This window comes from Aquarana catesbeiana, linkage group LG01 (assembly GCF_042186555.1).
Source record: "Aquarana catesbeiana isolate 2022-GZ linkage group LG01, ASM4218655v1, whole genome shotgun sequence".
NCBI lineage: Eukaryota > Metazoa > Chordata > Amphibia > Anura > Ranidae > Aquarana > Aquarana catesbeiana.
In genome coordinates, this window is record NC_133324.1 from 406002645 (window position 1) to 406015422 (window position 12778).

Sequence of the window (12778 nt, forward strand, 5' to 3'; positions counted from 1 at the left end):
ATCATTCCTCCTTTCTTGTTCCCTCTATAGACCAGCATGATCTCTCCAAGACGGGTCCTCCCCTGGGATCTCCTCGGTTGTCCAGCTTCGTCACACAGGACCGACAGCTCAGGACCATTCCTCAGCCGCGGTGGCGGGCTCCAGACAAGCCTCTGGCCCCACCCCTGTGCCGTTGTATCGTGGGCCTCCCGATCGGAGGACCACAAGGTAGCTCCTTAACGCATACCTGTCGGCCAGGAGGACCAGCAGGTGGCTGTAAAAACGAACCCCAAAATATGGCGTCTGTCCCATAAATACCCTCGCCCAGAATGCAACTCGGAGGACCACCTCCACCGAGCGTGCCTCCGGGACAGAGGAGCATCTATTCGCTTCAACGCGTTGCCTTTCCAACCCTGACCAGTGGTAACAGCGACACCCACCGGTCAGCACGGAAACACCCACAACGTCAGCCAAGCTGGACCAGAGGCGAACTTTTAACTTTCCTAACACACAATTTACTAAATTTACCTAACATGCGGTAGATTGCAAATCTACCAGTGCTACATACTCCCCCCACTACAATAGACGTTGTCCCCAACGTCTGTCCCGACACAGTAACAGTAACTCTCAAGCCTGAGAGTAATCATTTGAGTTTCTTATAACTTTAGATAGGCAAAGAGAGAGAGGACAGTTTAAAGACACTATGAGACTTATATCTATAAAACATTATGTTCACAGTCGTAAACAAAACCACAGTATAATGGTACACAACCCCACTAACTAACTAGCTGAAAAGCCTCCCAGCTCTATATATGATCCGATGATCCCTGAAAAAGAAACATAGTTAAATACACACATATACATCCTATACAACAGTAGGAGCAAAGTCTCATTAAAAATGAAACTCTCTTCCCACAATCTACATTAGAGAAAAATGTATACTTTAGGAGTCCATCCCTGCATAAGAACTTTTTTTCCTATAAAAGAAATCCGGCTAGCAAACAAGAAGTCCTTGGATTTAAACACAGCACAGGATCCATAGATCTTGACCACGCAGACCTCTTTACCCTGTCACTATCTAACTAGGTAACTTCAAAATTCTATTGTGCATAATTACCAGTAAAACCGAGGATCTGGCAAGGTTAACGATTTCCCTTCTTTATCCACAGTGGTAATAAAGTACACAACATTGTCCTTTCCTGGTCTGCAAATGACCACTTTATCGGCATAGATGTGCCGACGAAAGTTCCAATGTACAAAGCATCCGCTGAAACGTTCATCCATCCGGACGGAACATCCAGTCTTTCTGAAGGGCTTAGGCACAGACAAGTAGTCCCAAACAGCTTCACTGTACCAAAGTTCCTGATTAGCTTCAATCTCCCGCATAACATCCTGGGGCACATAGGGAAACTCCAATCCATACTCTGCGGCAACACGCTTGTTTAACATCTGTTGCAAGCGAGCAAGTTTTGGCAAAGATCTGTCTCTCCCCATACCAGGCGGTACACAAGAATTTAGTGACTTTCTCACCATAGACCCAGCCGATGTCTGTAGTGAATTAATAGCCTCTGGCAAAGTCCCAGCAACAGTACTGTGTGTTTCCACACAGGGTGACATCTTCCCAGAACTCATGGCAGTCCATTCAGAAAAAGTCATTGTGGAGGCAACATCTTCGCCTTGTGACGACAATAGCTCTTGCGACATAGTTTCAAATAAGTCATCATCATCGGAAAGATCCGCATGGATTCTATTATCGAGTCTCTCAGTTCTTCAGCTGGCAAATATTTATTTACAGTCCCCAACAGTGGATTACGCGTTCTGGACGTAGACTCTGGTAGCTCCAGCTCAGGCATCCTCTGGGGTAGGCCTCGGCCACGGCCGCGGGAAGCCTTTACATAGCCTACCTTCTTCTGAGCAGGTACCACAGGAGCAGGCGTAGTGGACTCAGGAACCAAAGTAATGTCTCCGGGTAAGACAACAGCAACAATGTCTTTTTCTGGAACATTGCCAGTAGTAACAGGCAAAGTGGCAGCCCGTCGCTCCCTCTCTGTAGCAATAGCAGCTTCCACTGTAGCGATATCTGTCACCCAATCCATCCGATAGGCACGGGGCGACATGGTAGGCTGCTACACCACAAACAGGTATACTCCACACTGTGGACATCGGCCGAATGGACAGAGATGCACGGCCAATCCTTCACATCGATGGCAGGTCATGCCCAATCCTTCAACATCTCCCGAGGTATACAGGACAAACCTCCCCTGCGGCTTCAATCGAACTTCAGTATCCGTGAGCAAAGTCCCAGATTGCACAGTATTTATCACGGTGCTTGTAGAGAACACTCTGGGTCCCACAACCGATTGCAACGCCGAAAAAGACATGGCCACACTCTGATCTTCTCAGCACGATCACGAGGCCTCTCTTTCCCTCTGGCGCCAAACACATACACGCGTCCCACGCGGTAGCAAGTAGGGTAACTCCTCCCACTTGTTCTTTCAGTCACGTAACTCCCGGGCCTTTCTCTGGCTCCCAGTGTCTACGCACTTAGAAGCAAAGTCCTGCAGTGTAACCTTTCCTCTTCCTAAAAAGATTTTCTTTCAAAGTCCAGCTCTCTCTGTAAACTCCTGGTAAAACACTCCACTGGGTTGCAGCAACTGACGGTCAACAAATCCCGGACGACGCCCCCACATGTAGCACTAACTCTCGGTGGAGCTGCTGGTTTAAGCGGGTCTGTTAGCTTCACTCTGCTTCACTCTACCTTCACCAGCGTTACACACATCCTCATACTGGCTGCCACTATATAACAGGGATGAGCTCAAGATCTGGTCCAGATACAGTTTAAGATTAAAATGTTCCTGTTTGGGCATTTGCCTTAGCGCTACTTTTTTTGATCTTTAGGTGGGAACCGGAGGTGATGTTAAGTAGCAGTATTTGTACTGTTGATGTGTTGTTGGAAAAAGGAAAAGCTCTGCTATTAGGTAATGGCGGGATAGAATTCCCTGAAGAGTTTCCAGGGATCAACTGAGGCCTAGAAAGTGGGAAATAGCCATATAGATTGGAGTAGGGAATTTAAGAGGATGGGAGAGCCCCTGGGGAAATCTCAGAGGCGAGCATGGGAAGAAGTGTTGAGGGAGCTAGCGAACAGGAATACTTGGAAGGAGAGAACAGAGTGTTTTGTTTGATACCATCAGATAAGGTTGATGATGTAGCTAGGGGCAGAGTTGTGGGTGGCTTTTTATATTGTTAGTATTTTGAATTTGATTTGATGGGTGAACAGAAGCCAGGGAGAGATTGTCAGAGAGGTGGTGGCTGACACTTCTGCTGGTAAATGGTTGGTAAGGGGGATAAGACTGGCAGCAGCATAGAAGATAGACTGAAGGAGGCCATGGTCTGTTTAGAAGCAGGCCAAAGAGTAAGGAGTTGTAATAGTAATGGCAAGACATATCAAGAGAGTGAAGTGGAAGTTTGGTGGTGTCATCGGTTAAGATGGGGCATTGTTTGGAAATCTAATTGAGGTGAAGGTAGCAAGATTTGGACAGTAAATGGTTGTGGGGCTGACAAGAGAAGACACAGTGTAAGGGAAGGGAACAGTAGAATGCAGGTTAGCTTACCAATCCACCTCTTTGCTTTGAATTTCACAGAGTACCTCCAATTTTGCTGATATCAACTCTCAAGAGAAGCCTGAAACACTAGGCACTATCTTTAGCTTGTATGGCAAATCCACTTCACTACAGCTACCTTTTGAATGGAATCCATTAGTTGATAGCATTAGAGCAGCATGACTATAAACAAGGACTATATAAAACTGACTCTGATGGGACTCGAACACACAACCTATGAATTACTACACCAACTAGAAGTCCAATGTGCTATCCATTGCGCCACAGAGCCCTCCCCTTGGGTGCAGTTAGAGGACCTTGCCTGAGGAACTACTCAAGTCATAGCACATAAACACATCCTCATACTGGCTGGCACTAAATAACAGGGATGAGCTCAAGATCTGGTCCAGATACAGTTTAAGATTGAAATGTTCCTGTTTGGGCATTTGCCTTAGCGCTACTTTTTTTTAGATCTTTAGGTGGGAACCGGAGGTGATGTTAAGTAGCAGTATTTGTACTGTTGATGTGTTGTTGGAAAAATGAAAAGCTTTGCTATTAGGTAATGGCGGGATAGAATTCCCTGAAGAGTTTCCAGGGATCAACTGAGGCCTAGAGAGTGGGAAATAGACATATAGATTGGAGTAGGGAATTTAAGAGGATGGGAAATCCCAGAGGCGAGCATGGGAAGAAGTGTTGAGGGATGTAGCGAACATTAATTCTTGGAAGGAGCGAACAGGGTGTTTTGTTTGATACCATCAGATAAGGTTGATGATGTAGCTAGGGGCAGAGTTGTGGGTGGCTTTTTATATTGTTAGTATTTTGAATTTGATTTGATGGGTGAACAGAAGCCAGGGAGAGATTGTCAGAGAGGTGGTGGCTGACACTTCTGCTGGTAAATGGTTGGTAAGGGGGATAAGACTGGCAGCAGCATATAAGATAGACTGAAGAGGCCATGGTCTGTTGAGAAGCAGGCCAAAGAGTAGGGAGTTGCAATAGTCAAGGCAAGACATATCAAGAGAGTGAAGTGGAAGTTTGGTGGTGTCATCGGTTAAGATGGGGCATTGTTTGGAAATCTAATTGAGGTGAAGGTAGCAAGATTTGGACAGTAAATGGTTGTGGGGCTGACAAGAGAGGACACAGTAAGAAGGAAGGGAACAATAGAATGCAGGTTAGCTTACAAATCCACCTCTTTGCTTTGAATTTCACAGGGTACCTCCAATTTTGCTGATATCAACTCTCAAGAGAAGCCTGAAACACTAGGCACTATTATTAGCTTGTATGGCAAATCCACTTCACTACAGCTACCTTTTGAATGGAATCCATTAGTTGATAGCATTAGAGCAGCATGACTATAAACAAGGACTATATAAAACCGACTCTGGTGGGACTCGAACCCACAACCTGTGAATTACTACACTAACTAGAAGTCCAATGCGCTATCCATTGCGCCACAGAGCCCTCCCTGTGGGTGCAGTTAGAGGACCTTGCCTGAGGAACTACTACTCAAGTCATAGCACATAAACACATCCTCATACTGGCTGGCACTAAATAACAGGGATGAGCTCAAGATCTGGTCCAGATACAGTTTAAGATTAAAATGTTCCTGTTTGGGCATTTGCCTTAGCGCTACTTTTTTGATCTTTAGGTGGGAACTGGAGGTGATGTTAAGTACCAGTATTTGTACTGTTGATGTGTTGTTGGAAAAATGAAAAGTTCTGCTATTAGGTAATGGCGGGATAGAATTCCCTGAAGAGTTTCCAGGGATCAACTGAGGCCTAGAGAGTGGGAAATAGACATATAGATTGGAGTAGGGAATTTAAGAGGATGGGAGAGCCCCTGGGGAAATCCCATAGGCGAGCATTGGAAGAAGTGTTGAGGGAGCTAGCGAATAGGAATTCTTGGAAGGAGAGAACAGGGTGTTTTGTTTGATACCATCAGATAAGGTTGATGATGTAGCTAGGGGCAGAGTTGTGGGTGGCTTTTTATATTGTTAGTATTTTGAATTTGATTTGATGGGCGAACAGAAGCCAGGGAGAGATTGTCAGAGAGGTGGTGGCTGACACTTCTGCTGGTAAATGGTTGGTAAGGGGGATAAGACTGGCAGCAGCATATAAGATAGACTGAAGAGGCCATGGTCTGTTTAGAAGCAGGCCAAAGAGTAGGGAGTTGCAATAGTCAAGGCAAGACATATCAAGAGAGTGAAGTGGAAGTTTGGTGGTGTCATCGGTTAAGATGGGCCATTGTTTGGAAATCTAATTAAGGTGAAGGTAGCAAGATTTGGACAGTAAATGGTTGTGGGGCTGACAAGAGAGGACACAGTAAGAAGGAAGGGAACAATAGAACGAAGGTTAGCTTACAAATCCACCTCTTTGCTTTGAATTTCACAGGGTACCTCCAATTTTGCTGATATCAACTCTCAAGAGGAGCCTGAAACACTAGGCACTATTATTAGCTTGTATGGCAAATCCACTTCACTACAGCTACCTTTTGAATGGAATCCATTAGTTGATAGCATTAGAGCAGCATGACTATAAACAAGGACTATATAAAACCGACTCTGGTGGTAATTCAACCTTTGAATTACTACACCAACTAGAAGTCCAATGCGCTATCCATTGCGCCACAGAGCCCTCCCCTTGGGTGCGGTTTGAGGACCTTGCCTGAGGAACTACTACTCAAGTCATAGCACATAAAAACATCCTCATATTGGCTGGCACTAAATAACAGGGATGAGCTCAAGATCTGGTCCAAATACAGTTTAAGATTGAAATGTTCCTGTTTGGGCATTTGTTAGAGGACCTAGCCTGAGAAACTACTACTCAAGTCATAGCACATAAACACATCCTCATACTGGCTGGCACTAAATAACAGGGATGAGCTCAAGATCTGGTCCAGATACAGTTTAAGATTGAAATGTTCCTGTTTGGGCATTTGCCTTAGCGCTACTTTTTTTGATCTTTAGGTGGGAACCGGAGGTGATGTTAAGTAGCAGTATTTGTACTGTTGATGTGTTGTTGTAAAAATGAAAAGTTCTGCTATTAGGTAATGGCGGGATAGAATTCCCTGAAGAGTTTCCAGGGATCAACTGAGGCCTAGAGAGTGGGAAATAGACATATAGATTGGAGTAGGGAATTTAAGAGGATGGGAGAGCCCCTGGGGAAATCCCATAGGCGAGCATTGGAAGAAGTGTTGAGGGAGCTAGCGAATAGATATTCTTGGAAGGACAGAACAGGGTGTTTTGTTTGAAACCATCAGATAAGGTTGATGATGTAGCTAGGGGCAGAGTTGTGGGTGGCTTTTTATATTGTTAGTATTTTGAATTTGATTTGATGGGTGAACAGAAGCCAGGGAGAGATTGTCAGAGAGGTGGTGGCTGACACTTCTGCTGGTAAATGGTTGGTAAGGGGAATAAGACTGGCAGCAGCATATAAGATAGACTGAAGAGGCCATGGTCTGTTTAGAAGCAGGCCAAAGAGTAGGGAGTTGCAATAGTCAAGGCAAGACATATCAAGAGAGTGAAGTGGAAGTTTGGTGGTGTCATCGGTTAAGATGGGGCATTGTTTGGAAATCTAATTGAGGTGAAGGTAGCAAGATTTGGACAGTAAATGGTTGTGGGGCTGACAAGAGAGGACACAGTAAGAAGGAAGGGAACAATAGAATGCAGGTTAGCTTTCAAATCCACCTCTTTGCTTTGAATTTCACAGGGTACCTCCAATTTTGCTGATATCAACTCTCAAGAGAAGCCTGAAACACTAGGCACTATTATTAGCTTGTATGGCAAATCCACTTCACTACAGCTACCTTTTGATTGGAATCCATTAGTTGATAGCATTAGAGCAGCATGACTATAAACAAGGACTATATAAAACTGACTCTGGTGGGACTCGAACCCACAACCTTTGAATTACTACACTAACTAGAAGTCCAATGCACTATCCATTGCACCACAGATCCCTCCCTTTGGGTGTGTTTAGAGGACCTTGCCTGAGGAACTACTACTCAAGTCATAGCACATAAACACATACTCATACTGGCTGGCACTAAATAACAGGGATGAGCTCAAGATCTGGTCCAGATACAGTTTAAGATTGAAATGTTCCTGTTTGGGCACTTGCCTTAGCGCTACTTTTTTTGATCTTTATGTGGGAACCGGAGGTGATGTTAAGTAGCAGAATTTGTACTGTTGATGTGTTGTTGGAAAAATGAAAAGCTCTGCTATTAGGTAATGGCGGGATAGAATTCCCTGAAGAGTTTCCAGGGATCAACTGAGGCCTAGAGAGTGGGAAATAGACATATAGATTGGAGTAGGGAATTTAAGAGGATGGGAGAGCCCCTGGGGAAATCCCATAGGCGAGCATTGGAAAAAGTGTTGAGGGAGCTAGCGAATAGGAATTCTTGGAAGGAGAGAACAGGGTGTTTTGTTTGATACCATCAGATAAGGTTGATGATGTAGCTAGGGGCAGAGTTGTGGGTGGCTTTTTATATTGTTAGTATTTTGAATTTGATTTGATGGGTGAACAGAAGCCAGGGAGAGATTGTCAGAGAGGTGGTGGCTGACACTTCTGCTGGTAAATGGTTGGTAAGGGGGATAAGACTGGCAGCAGCATATAAGATAGACTGAAGAGGCCATGGTCTGTTTAGAAGCAGGCCAAAGAGTAGGGAGTTGCAATAGTCAAGGCAAGACATATCAAGAGAGTGAAGTGGAAGTTTGGTGGTGTCATCGGTTAAGATGGGGCATTGTTTGGAAATCTAATTGAGGTGAAGGTAGCAAGATTTGGACAGTAAATGGTTGTGGGGCTGACAAGAGAGGACACAGTAAGAAGGAAGGGAACAATAGAATGCAGGTTAGCTTACAAATCCACCTCTTTGCTTTGAATTTCACAGGGTACCTCCAATTTTGCTGATATCAACTCTCAAGAGAAGCCTGAAACACTAGGCACTATTATTAGCTTATTTGGCAAATCCACTTCACTACAGCTAGCTTTTGAATGGAATCCATTAGTTGATAGCATTAGAGCAGCATGACTATAAACAAGGACTATATAAAACCGATTCTGGTGGGACTCGAACCCACAACCTTTGAATTACTACACCAACTAGAAGTCCAATGCGCTATCCATTGCGCCACAGAGCCCTCCCCTTGTGTAGGTTAGAGGACCTTGCCTGAGGAACTACTGCTCAAGTCATAGCACATAAACACATCCTCATACTGGCTGGCACTAAATAACAGGGATGAGCTCAAGATCTGGTCCAGATACAGTTTAAGATTGAAATGTTCCTGTTTGGGCATTTGCCTTAGCGCTACTTTTTTTGATCTTTAGGTGGGAACCGGAGGTGATGTTAAGTAGCAGTATTTGTACTGTTGATGTGTTGTTGGAAAAATGAAAAGTTCTGCTATTAGGTAATGGCGGGATAGAATTCCCTGAAGAGTTTCCAGGGATCAACTGAGGCCTAGAGAGTGGGAAATAGACATATAGATTGGAGTAGGGAATTTAAGAGGATGGGAGAGCCCCTGGGGAAATCCCATAGGCGAGCATTGGAAGAAGTGTTGAGGGAGCTAGCGAATAGGAATTCTTGGAAGGAGAGAACAGGGTGTTTTGTTTGATACCATCAGATAAGGTTGATGATGTAGCTAGGGGCAGAGTTGTGGGTGGCTTTTTATATTGTTAGTATTTTGAATTTGATTTGATGGGTGAACAGAAGCCAGGGAGAGATTGTCAGAGAGGTTGTGGCTGACACTTCTGCTGGTAAATGGTTGGTAAGGGGGATAAGACTGGCAGCAGCATATAAGATAGACTGAAGAGGCCATGGTCTGTTTAGAAGCAGGCCAAAGAGTAGGGAGTTGCAATAGTCAAGGCAAGACATATCAAGAGAGTGAAGTGGAAGTTTGGTGGTGTCATCGGTTAAGATGGGGCATTGTTTGGAAATCTAATTGAGGTGAAGGTAGCAAGATTTGGACAGTAAATGGTTGTGGGGCTGACAAGAGAGGACACAGTAAGAAGGAAGGGAACAATAGAATGCAGGTTAGCTTTCAAATCCACCTCTTTGCTTTGAATTTCACAGGGTACCTCCAATTTTGCTGATATCAACTCTCAAGAGAAGCCTGAAACACTAGGCACTATTATTAGCTTGTATGGCAAATCCACTTCACTACAGCTACCTTTTGATTGGAATCCATTAGTTGATAGCATTAGAGCAGCATGACTATAAACAAGGACTATATAAAACTGACTCTGGTGGGACTCGAACCCACAACCTTTGAATTACTACACTAACTAGAAGTCCAATGCACTATCCATTGCACCACAGATCCCTCCCTTTGGGTGCGTTTAGAGGACCTTGCCTGAGGAACTACTACTCAAGTCATAGCACATAAACACATACTCATACTGGCTGGCACTAAATAACAGGGATGAGCTCAAGATCTGGTCCAGATACAGTTTAAGATTGAAATGTTCCTGTTTGGGCATTTGCCTTAGCGCTACTTTTTTTGATCTTTATGTGGGAACCGGAGGTGATGTTAAGTAGCAGTATTTGTACTGTTGATGTGTTGTTGGAAAAATGAAAAGCTCTGCTATTAGGTAATGGCGGGATAGAATTCCCTGAAGAGTTTCCAGGGATCAACTGAGGCCTAGAGAGTGGGAAATAGACATATAGATTGGAGTAGGGAATTTAAGAGGATGGGAGAGCCCCTGGGGAAATCCCATAGGCGAGCATTGGAAAAAGTGTTGAGGGAGCTAGCGAATAGGAATTCTTGGAAGGAGAGAACAGGGTGTTTTGTTTGATACCATCAGATAAGGTTGATGATGTAGCTAGGGGCAGAGTTGTGGGTGGCTTTTTATATTGTTAGTATTTTGAATTTGATTTGATGGGTGAACAGAAGCCAGGGAGAGATTGTCAGAGAGGTGGTGGCTGACACTTCTGCTGGTAAATGGTTGGTAAGGGGGATAAGACTGGCAGCAGCATATAAGATAGACTGAAGAGGCCATGGTCTGTTTAGAAGCAGGCCAAAGAGTAGGGAGTTGCAATAGTCAAGGCAAGACATATCAAGAGAGTGAAGTGGAAGTTTGGTGGTGTCATCGGTTAAGATGGGGCATTGTTTGGAAATCTAATTGAGGTGAAGGTAGCAAGATTTGGACAGTAAATGGTTGTGGGGCTGACAAGAGAGGACACAGTAAGAAGGAAGGGAACAATAGAATGCAGGTTAGCTTACAAATCCACCTCTTTGCTTTGAATTTCACAGGGTACCTCCAATTTTGCTGATATCAACTCTCAAGAGAAGCCTGAAACACTAGGCACTATTATTAGCTTATTTGGCAAATCCACTTCACTACAGCTAGCTTTTGAATGGAATCCATTAGTTGATAGCATTAGAGCAGCATGACTATAAACAAGGACTATATAAAACCGATTCTGGTGGGACTCGAACCCACAACCTTTGAATTACTACACCAACTAGAAGTCCAATGCGCTATCCATTGCGCCACAGAGCCCTCCCCTTGTGTAGGTTAGAGGACCTTGCCTGAGGAACTACTGCTCAAGTCATAGCACATAAACACATCCTCATACTGGCTGGCACTAAATAACAGGGATGAGCTCAAGATCTGGTCCAGATACAGTTTAAGATTGAAATGTTCCTGTTTGGGCATTTGCCTTAGCGCTACTTTTTTTGATCTTTAGGTGGGAACCGGAGGTGATGTTAAGTAGCAGTATTTGTACTGTTGATGTGTTGTTGGAAAAATGAAAAGTTCTGCTATTAGGTAATGGCGGGATAGAATTCCCTGAAGAGTTTCCAGGGATCAACTGAGGCCTAGAGAGTGGGAAATAGACATATAGATTGGAGTAGGGAATTTAAGAGGATGGGAGAGCCCCTGGGGAAATCCCATAGGCGAGCATTGGAAGAAGTGTTGAGGGAGCTAGCGAATAGGAATTCTTGGAAGGAGAGAACAGGGTGTTTTGTTTGATACCATCAGATAAGGTTGATGATGTAGCTAGGGGCAGAGTTGTGGGTGGCTTTTTATATTGTTAGTATTTTGAATTTGATTTGATGGGTGAACAGAAGCCAGGGAGAGATTGTCAGAGAGGTTGTGGCTGACACTTCTGCTGGTAAATGGTTGGTAAGGGGGATAAGACTGGCAGCAGCATATAAGATAGACTGAAGAGGCCATGGTCTGTTTAGAAGCAGGCCAAAGAGTAGGGAGTTGCAATAGTCAAGGCAAGACATATCAAGAGAGTGAAGTGGAAGTTTGGTGGTGTCATCGGTTAAGATGGGGCATTGTTTGGAAATCTAATTGAGGTGAAGGTAGCAAGATTTGGACAGTAAATGGTTGTGGGGCTGACAAGAGAGGACACAGTAAGAAGGAAGGGAACAATAGAATGCAGGTTAGCTTTCAAATCCACCTCTTTGCTTTGAATTTCACAGGGTACCTCCAATTTTGCTGATATCAACTCTCAAGAGAAGCCTGAAACACTAGGCACTATTATTAGCTTGTATGGCAAATCCACTTCACTACAGCTACCTTTTGATTGGAATCCATTAGTTGATAGCATTAGAGCAGCATGACTATAAACAAGGACTATATAAAACTGACTCTGGTGGGACTCAAACCCACAACCTTTGCATTACTACACTAACTAGAAGTCCAATGCACTATCCATTGCACCACAGATCCCTCCCTTTGGCTGTGTTTAGAGTACCTTGCCTGAGGAACTACTACTCAAGTCATAGCACATAAACACATCCTCATACTGGCTGGCACTAAATAACAGGGATGAGCTCAAGATCTGGTCCAGATACAGTTTAAGATTGAAATGTTCCTGTTTGGGCATTTGCCTTAGCGCTACTTTTTTTGATCTTTATGTGGGAACCGGAGGTGATGTTAAGTAGCAGTATTTGTACTGTTGATGTGTTGTTGGAAAAATGAAAAGCTCTGCTATTAGGTAATGGCGGGTTAGAATTCCCTGAAGAGTTTCCAGGGATCAACTGAGGCCTAGAGAGTGGGAAATAGACATATAGATTGGAGTAGGGAATTTAAGAGGATGGGAGAGCCCCTGGGGAAATCCCATAGGCGAGCATTGGAAAAAGTGTTGAGGGAGCTAGCGAATAGGAATTCTTGGAAGGAGAGAACAGGGTGTTTTGTTTGATACCATCAGATAAGGTTGATGATGTAGCTAGGGGCAGAGTTGTGGGTGGCTTTTTA

At 44.3% G+C, this 12778-nt stretch overlaps 3 non-coding genes across 3 annotated transcripts; all 3 read right to left on the bottom strand.

Moving 5' to 3' along the window:
* Window positions 1-4951: 4951 nt before the first annotated feature.
* TRNAR-UCU (transfer RNA arginine (anticodon UCU)) lies at window positions 4952-5036 on the bottom strand. Its single transcript is given in 2 exon segments — window positions 4952-4987; window positions 5000-5036. It is a non-coding gene; the product is annotated as a tRNA-Arg (tRNA).
* Window positions 5037-8627: 3591 nt separating this feature from the next.
* Window positions 8628-8712, bottom strand: TRNAR-UCU (transfer RNA arginine (anticodon UCU)). Its single transcript is given in 2 exon segments — window positions 8628-8663; window positions 8676-8712. It is a non-coding gene; the product is annotated as a tRNA-Arg (tRNA).
* Window positions 8713-10986: 2274 nt separating this feature from the next.
* Window positions 10987-11071, bottom strand: TRNAR-UCU (transfer RNA arginine (anticodon UCU)). The gene is given in 2 exon segments: window positions 10987-11022; window positions 11035-11071. It is a non-coding gene; the product is annotated as a tRNA-Arg (tRNA).
* Window positions 11072-12778: the final 1707 nt, after the last annotated feature.